Source organism: Triticum aestivum, chromosome 3D, assembly GCF_018294505.1.
Source record: "Triticum aestivum cultivar Chinese Spring chromosome 3D, IWGSC CS RefSeq v2.1, whole genome shotgun sequence".
In the NCBI taxonomy this organism is placed as follows: domain Eukaryota; kingdom Viridiplantae; phylum Streptophyta; class Magnoliopsida; order Poales; family Poaceae; genus Triticum; species Triticum aestivum.
This window is the reverse complement of record NC_057802.1, coordinates 49,420,566-49,428,270: the sequence shown is the minus strand read 5'-3', so window position 1 is coordinate 49,428,270 and position 7,705 is coordinate 49,420,566.

The following is a 7,705-nucleotide window of genomic DNA, read 5'->3' as shown; positions in this document are numbered from 1 at the left end:
AAACTGACGGAGATTTTTTTGGAATATATGTGATTTTTGGGAAGAAGAATCAACGCGAGACGATGCCCGAGGGGGCCACGAGGCAGGGGGCACGCCCCAGGGGGCCAGGCGCGCCCTGGGCCCTCGTGTCCACCCCATAAGGCGGTTGGTGCCCTATTTTTGCCGCAAGAAAACCAATATCCGGATAGAAATCGTGTTAAAATTTCAGCCCAATCGGAGTTACGGATCTCCGGGAATATAAGAAATGGTGAAAGGGCAGAATCTAAAAGGCAAAAACAGAGAGAGACAGATCCAATCTCGGAGGGGCTCTCGCCTCTCCCATGCCATAGAAGCCAAGGACCAGAGGGGAAACCCTTCTCCCATCTAGGGAGAAGGTCAAGGAAGAAGAAGAAGAAGGGGGCCCCTCGCCCCCTCTCTCCCGGTTGCGCCGGAACGCCGCCGGGGCCATCATCGTCACCCCAATCTTCACCAACACCTCCATCATCTTCACGCAACATCTTCATCACCTTACCCCATCTATCTACAGCGGTCCACTCTCCCGCAACCCGTTGTACCCTCTACTTGAACATGGTGCTTTATGCTTCATATTATTATCCTATGATGTGTTGCCATCCTATGATGTCTGAGTAGATTTTCGTTGTCCTATCGGTGATTGGTGAATTGCTATGATTGGTTTAATTTGTTTATGGTTATGTTGCTGTCCTTTGGTGCCCATCATATGAGTGCGCGCGTGGATCACACCATAGGGTTAGTTGTATGTTGATATGACTATGTATTGGAGGGCAAGAGTGACAAAAATTTCAACCTAGCATAGAAATTGATGCATACGGGATTGAAGGGGGATGAATATATCTTAATGCTATGGTTGGGTTTTACATTAATGAACGTTAGTAGTTGCGGATGCTTGCTAATAGTTCCAATCATAAGTGCATAGAATTCCAAGTCAGGGATGACATGCTAGCAGTGGCCTCTCCCACATAAAACTTGCTATCGGTCTAGTAAAGTAGTCAATTGCTTAGGGACAATCCCGCAACTCCTACCACCACTTTTCCACACTCGCTATACTAACTTTATTGCTTCTTTACCTAAAATAGCCCCTTGTTTTTATTTACGTGCTCTTTATATTCTTGCAAACCTATCCAACAACACCTACAAAGTACTTCTAGTTTCATACTTGTTCTAGGTAAAGCGAACGTTAAGCGTGCGTAGAGTTGTATCGGTGGTCGATAGAACTTGAGGGAATATTTGTTCTACCTTTAGCTCCTCGTTGGTTTCGACACTCTTACTTATCGAAAGAGGCTACAATTGATCCCCTATACTTGTGGGTTATCACGCATGTCCTAGTTCACCTATGCGAAGAGATTAACGTTCTTGGTCCTGTATTTCTACACAATATGTTCCCCTTTGAGAGGTTCATGGGAGTCTTAAAGAAATATGTTCATAACCGTGCTAGGCCTGAAGGAAGCATCTCCAAGGGCCATGAAAATGAGGAGGTCATTGAGTTTTTATTGACTTTATTCCTGACCTTAAGCCGATTGGTGTTCCTGAATTGCGGCATAAGGGTAGACTGGATGGAAAAGGCACGCTAGGAGGGGATCAAATAATATGTATGGACGAGCATTCTCTCACTCAAGCACACTACACAGTTCTACATAATTCCGCCTTGGTGGCTCTGTATATGGACGAACACAAGAATTTTCTACGCTCTAAACACCCGGAGCAGTCTGACGACTGGATTACACGTAACAAACGGGGACTTTCGCCGGCTGGTTGCAGACACGTGCCATGCATGACGCCACTATTGAAGATGACCTGTACTTGCTGTCCCAGTTACCATCTTCGAATATAATGACTTTTAAAGGGTACGAGATAAATGCGAATACATTTTACACGATCGCCCAAGATAAGAAGAGCACCAACCAAAACAGTGGTGTCCGCTTTGATGCAGCAACCAAGATGGGAAAGGAAACTTATTATGGTTACATAGAGGACATATGGGAACTTGACTATGGACATGGTTTGAAGGTACCTTTGTTTCGGTGCAAATGGGTGAATATGACATGCGGCGAGGTAACGGAAGACCCGCAGTACGGAATGACAACAGTGGATCTCGACAATCTTGCGTATGAAGACGAACCATTCGTCCTAGCCAATGATGTGGCATAGATTTTCTATGTGAAGGACATGTCCACCAAGCCGAGAAAAAGAAAAGATAAGGTAGCGAATGCATCATACGATGAGCCAAAGCACCACATAGATCTTTCTGGGAAAAGAAACATCGTAGGAGTGGATGACAAGATAGACATGTCATATGATTATGAAAAGTTTCATGAAATTGCTCCATTCACAGTGAATATTGACCCGAGCATCCAGTTAAATGATGAAGATTGTCCATGGTTACGGCGCAAAGGGACACACGCGAAGAAAAAGTTCCACACGGCCCAAAGATCCCACTCTGGGATGTGATCGGCTTCTCACTGTCATCACTTTATTCTCTATTGAGTTTCCGGACTTATATATCTGTAAAGTCCCGCTTCGAACAAACCGAAGGGAATTTTGTAATAGTTGGGGTACTTATGTGTTTTGGCATTTGATACGCGAAGAAATTTTATGTGCAAACAAATTCTTTCATGCATTTACTGATTTTTTCAGCTAAATGACCCTCAAATTGAAAAACACTTCAAATGAACCCTGAAAAGGTTGAAAGTTGGCATGGTATCATCATTTCACCCACATAGCATGTGCAAAAAAGTAGACAGGGTTACGGCAAAAACTGGATGCACTTCGTGTACAAAATGGACAATCTCTTTCGAAGTATGAGGGTTTCGGACGAAAACTCATATGTTACAAAGGCATTTCATTTTTTAAATAACCTAAGTATTAACAAATTGAATATAATGATAAAACACACTAATATTAAACATAAGAAAAAAGAATCACCGAAAAAGTTATTTTTAAGGTTAAGTTATTCACAAACTAGTGATTCACACAAATTTCAAATAATTCAAATTTGAAAACTACCGGGACTAACAGATAGTTTGTAATTTTTTGTACCTAAAGCAAAAATGTTCCCAAAGAAACTCTAAATACAGCAAAAACAACTCAAAAATAAATAAACTACAATAAATAAAGTAGAAAAGAAAAAGAAGAAGAAATAAATAAATAAAAGCCCGCCTACTGGGTCACAACGGCCTGCATACGACTAGAAACCCAACCTCTAGTTGGGCCAGGATGCAGGCCCGCTAGCCCAGTAGGCCCAACAGGGCATCGCAGCAGAGGTAGGCCCAGAAGGCCTGCTTTAGAGAGGAGCTCGAGACAACAGCGGCGGCGAGGCTTATAAGCTGGTGCGGGCGCCCCTCGGCTAGCGAGGTGGGACTAAACTTCTGCGCCCCTCGCCTGGCAGCGCACCACCTTTAGTACCGGGTGGTGGCTGTTGGAAATATGCCCTAGAGGCAATAATAAAGTGGTTATTATTATATTTCCTTGTTCATGATAATTGTCTATTGTTCATGCTATAATTGTGTTATCCGGAAATCGTAATACATGTGTGAATACATAGACCACAACATGTCCCTAGTGAGCCTCTAGTTGACTAGCTCGTTGATCAATAGATGGTTACGGTTTCCTGACCATGGACATTGGATGTCGTTGATAACGGGATCACATCATTAGGAGAATGATGTGATGGACAAGACCCAATCCTAAGTGTAGCGCAAGATCGTGTAGTTCGTCTGCTAAAGCTTTTCTAATGTCAAGTATCATTTCCTTAGACCATGAGATTGTGCAACTCCCGGATACCGTAGGAATGCTTTGGGTGTGCCAAACGTCACAACGTACCTGGGTGGCTATAAAGGTACACTACGGGTATCCCCAAAAGTATCTGTTGGGTTGGCACGAATCGAGACTGGGATTTATCACTCCGTATGATGAAGAGGTATCTCTGGGTCCACTCGGTAAGACATCATCGTAATGAGCTCAATGTGACTAAGGGGTTGGTCACGGGATGATGTGTTACGGAACGAGTAAAGAGACTTGCCGTAACGAGATTGAACAAGGTATCGGTATACCGACGATCGAATCTCGGGCAAGTGCTATATCGGTAGACAAAGGGAATCGTATACGGGATTGATTGAATCCTTGACATCGCGGTTCATCCGATGAGATCATCGTGGAACATGTGGGAGCCAACATGGGTATCCAGATCCCGCTGTTGGTTATTGGCCGGAGAGATGTCTCGGTCATGTCTGCATAGTTCCCGAACCCGTAGGGTCTACACACTTAAGGTTCGATGACGCTAGGGTTATAGGGAATAGATGTACGTGGTTACCGAATGTTGTTCGGAGTCCCGGATGAGATCCCGGACGTCACGAGGAGTTCCGGAATGGTCCGGAGGTGAAGATTTATATATGGGAAGTCCAGTTTCAGTCACCGGAAAGGTTTCAGGGTTTATCGGTATTGTACCGGGACCACCGAAGGGGTTCCGGGGGTCCACCGGGAGGGTCCACCTGCCCCGAAGGACCTAATGGGCTGTAGTTGGGTGGGAACCAGCCCCTTAGTGGGCTGGTGCGCCCCCCAAGGGCCCAAGGCGCCTAGGGTTGGAAACCCTAGGGGGCCTCTGCCCCCCCGGGGCGGGCGCCCCCCTAGTTGGAAACCCTAAGGGGGGCGCTGCCCCCACGGAGGGGCCGCCCCCCCCCCTCTAGATGGATCTAGGGGGCCGGCCCCCCTCCCCTTCCCCTGTATGTAGTGGGGTTTTTGGGGCTGCCAGAGACACGAGTCTCCCTCTCTCTTGGCGCAGCCCTACCCCTCTCCCTCCTCGTCTCTCGCAGTGCTTGGCGAAGCCCTGCTGGAGTGCCACGCTCCTCCACCACCACCACGCCGTCGTGCTGCTGCTGGACGGAGTCTTCCCCAGCCTCTCCCTCCCTCCTTGCTGGATCAAGGCGCGGGAGACGTCACCGGGCTGCACGTGTGTTGAACGCGGAGGCACCGTTGTTCGGTGCTTAGATCGGATTCGGCCGCGATCTGAATCGTTTCGTGTACGACTCCACCGACCGCGTTCTTGCAACGCTTCCGCATCGCGATCTTCAAAGGTATGAAGATGCACTCCCCTCTCGTTGCTAGTAAACTCCATAGATTGATCTTGGTGATGCGTAGAATTTTTTTAATTTCTGCAATGATCCCCAACAGTGGCATCATGAGCTAGGTCTATGCGTAGTTTCTATGCACGAGTAGAACACAAGTTGTTGTGGGCGTCGATTTTGTCAATTTACTTGCCGTTACTAGTCTTATCTTGATTCGGCGGCATCGTGGGATGAAGCGGCCCGGACCAACCTTACACGCACACTTACGTGAGACAGGTTCCACCGGCTGACATGCACTAGTTGCATAAGGTGGCTAGCGGGTGTCTGTCTCTCCCACTTTAGTCGGATCGGATTCGATGAAAAGGGTCCTTATGAAGGGTAAAGAGAAATTGGCATATCACGTTGTGGTTTAGAAACGTTCTTGCTAAGAAACCTATAGCAGCCACGTAAAAATTTGCAACAACAATTAGAGGACGTCTAACTTGTTTTTGCAGCATATGCCGTGTGATGTGATATGGCCAGAAGGATGTGATGAATGATATATGTGATGTATGAGATTGATCATGTTCTTGTAATAGGAATTACGACTTGCATGTCGATGAGTATGACAACCGGCAGGAGCCATAGGAGTTGTCTTAATTTATTTATGACCTGTGTGTCAACATAAACGTCATGTAATTACTTTACTTTATTGCTAAACCGTTAGCCATAGTAGTAGAAGTAATAGTTGACAAGGCAACTTCATGAAGACACGATGATGGAGATCATGGTGTCATGCCGGTGACGATGATGATAATGCGCCCCGAAGATGGAGATCAAAAGGAGCAAAATGATATTGGCCATATCAGGTCACTATTTGATTGCCTGTGATGTTTATCATGTTTTTACTTCTTATTTGCTTAGAACGACGGTAGCATAAATAAGATGATCCCTCATTAAAATATCAAGAATTGTGTTCCCCCTAACTGTGCACCGTTGCTCAGGTCCGTTGTTCCGAAGCACCACGTGATGATCGGGTGTGATAGGTTCTAACATTTGCATACAACGGGTGTAAGCCAGATTTACACACGCAATACACTTAGGTTGACTTGACGAGCCTAGCATGTACAGACATGGCCTCGGAACACAGAAGACCGAAAGGTTGATCATGAGTCGTATCGAAGATACGATCAACATGAAGATGTTCACCGATGATGACTAGTCCGTCTCACGTGATGATCAGACACGGCCTAGTTGACTCGGATCATGTATCACTTAGATGACTAGAGGGATGTTTATCTGAGTGGGAGTTCATTAAATAATTTGATTAGATGAACTTAATTATGATGAACATAGTCTAAAACTTTGCAATATGTCTTGTAAATCAAATGGCCCACGCTAATGTTGCCCTCAACTTCAACGCGTTCCTAGAGAAAACCAAGCTGAAAGACGATGGTAGCAAGTACACGGACTGGGTCCGTAACCTGAGGATTATCCTCATAGCTGCCAAGAAAGCATATGTCCTTGATGCACCGCTAGGTGAAGCACCTGTTTTCCCAGCAACTAAAGACGTTATGAACGCATGGCAGTCGCGTAGTGATGATTACTCCCTGGTTCAGTGCGGCATGCTTTACAGCTTAGAACCGGGGCTCCAAAAGCGTTTTGAGCAGCACGGAGCATATGACATGTTCCAAGAGCTGAAAATGGTTTTCCAAGATCATGCCCGGGTCGAGAGATATGAAGTCTCCAACAAGTTCTACAGTTGTAAGATGGAGGAGAATAGTTCTGTCAGCGAGCACATACTCAAAATGTCTGGGTTGCACAACCGCTTATCTTAGCTGGGAGTTAATCTCCCGGATGATGCGGTCGTCGACAAAATCCTCCAGTCGCTCCCACCTAGCTACAAGAGCTTTGTGATGAACTTCAATATGCAGGGGATGGAAAAGACCATTCTTGAGGTATATTCAATGCTGAAATCAGCGGAGGTGGAGATCAAAAAGGAACATCAAGTGTTGATGGTGAATAAAACCACTAAGTTCAAGAAAGGCAAGGGTAAGAAGAACTTCAAGAAGGACGGCAAGGGAGTTGCCGCGCCCGGTAAGCCAGTTGCCGGGAAGAAGCCAAAGCATGGACCCAAGCCTGAGACTGAGTGCTTTTATTGCAAGGGAAACGATCACTGGAAGCGGAACTACCCCAAGTACTTAGCGGATAAGAAGGCCGGCAATACCAAAGGTATATGTGATATACATGTTATTGATGTGTACCTAACCAACGCTCGTAGTAGCTCCTGGGTATTTGATACCGGTGCGGTTGCTCATATTTGTAACTCAAAACAGGAGCTGCGGAATAAGCGGAGACTGGCGAAGGACGAGGTGACGATAAGCGTCGGGAATGGTTCCAAGGTCGATGTGATCGCCGTCGGCATGCTACCTCTACATTTACCTACGGGATTAGTTTTAAACCTCAATAATTGTTATTTAGTACCAGCTTTGAGCATGAACATTGTATCTGGATCTCATTTAATGCGAGATGGCTACTCATTTAAATATGAGAATAATGGTTGTTCTATTTATATGAGAGACATGTTTTATGGTCATGCCCCGCTGGTCAATGGTTTATTCTTATTTAATCTCGAACGTGATGTTACA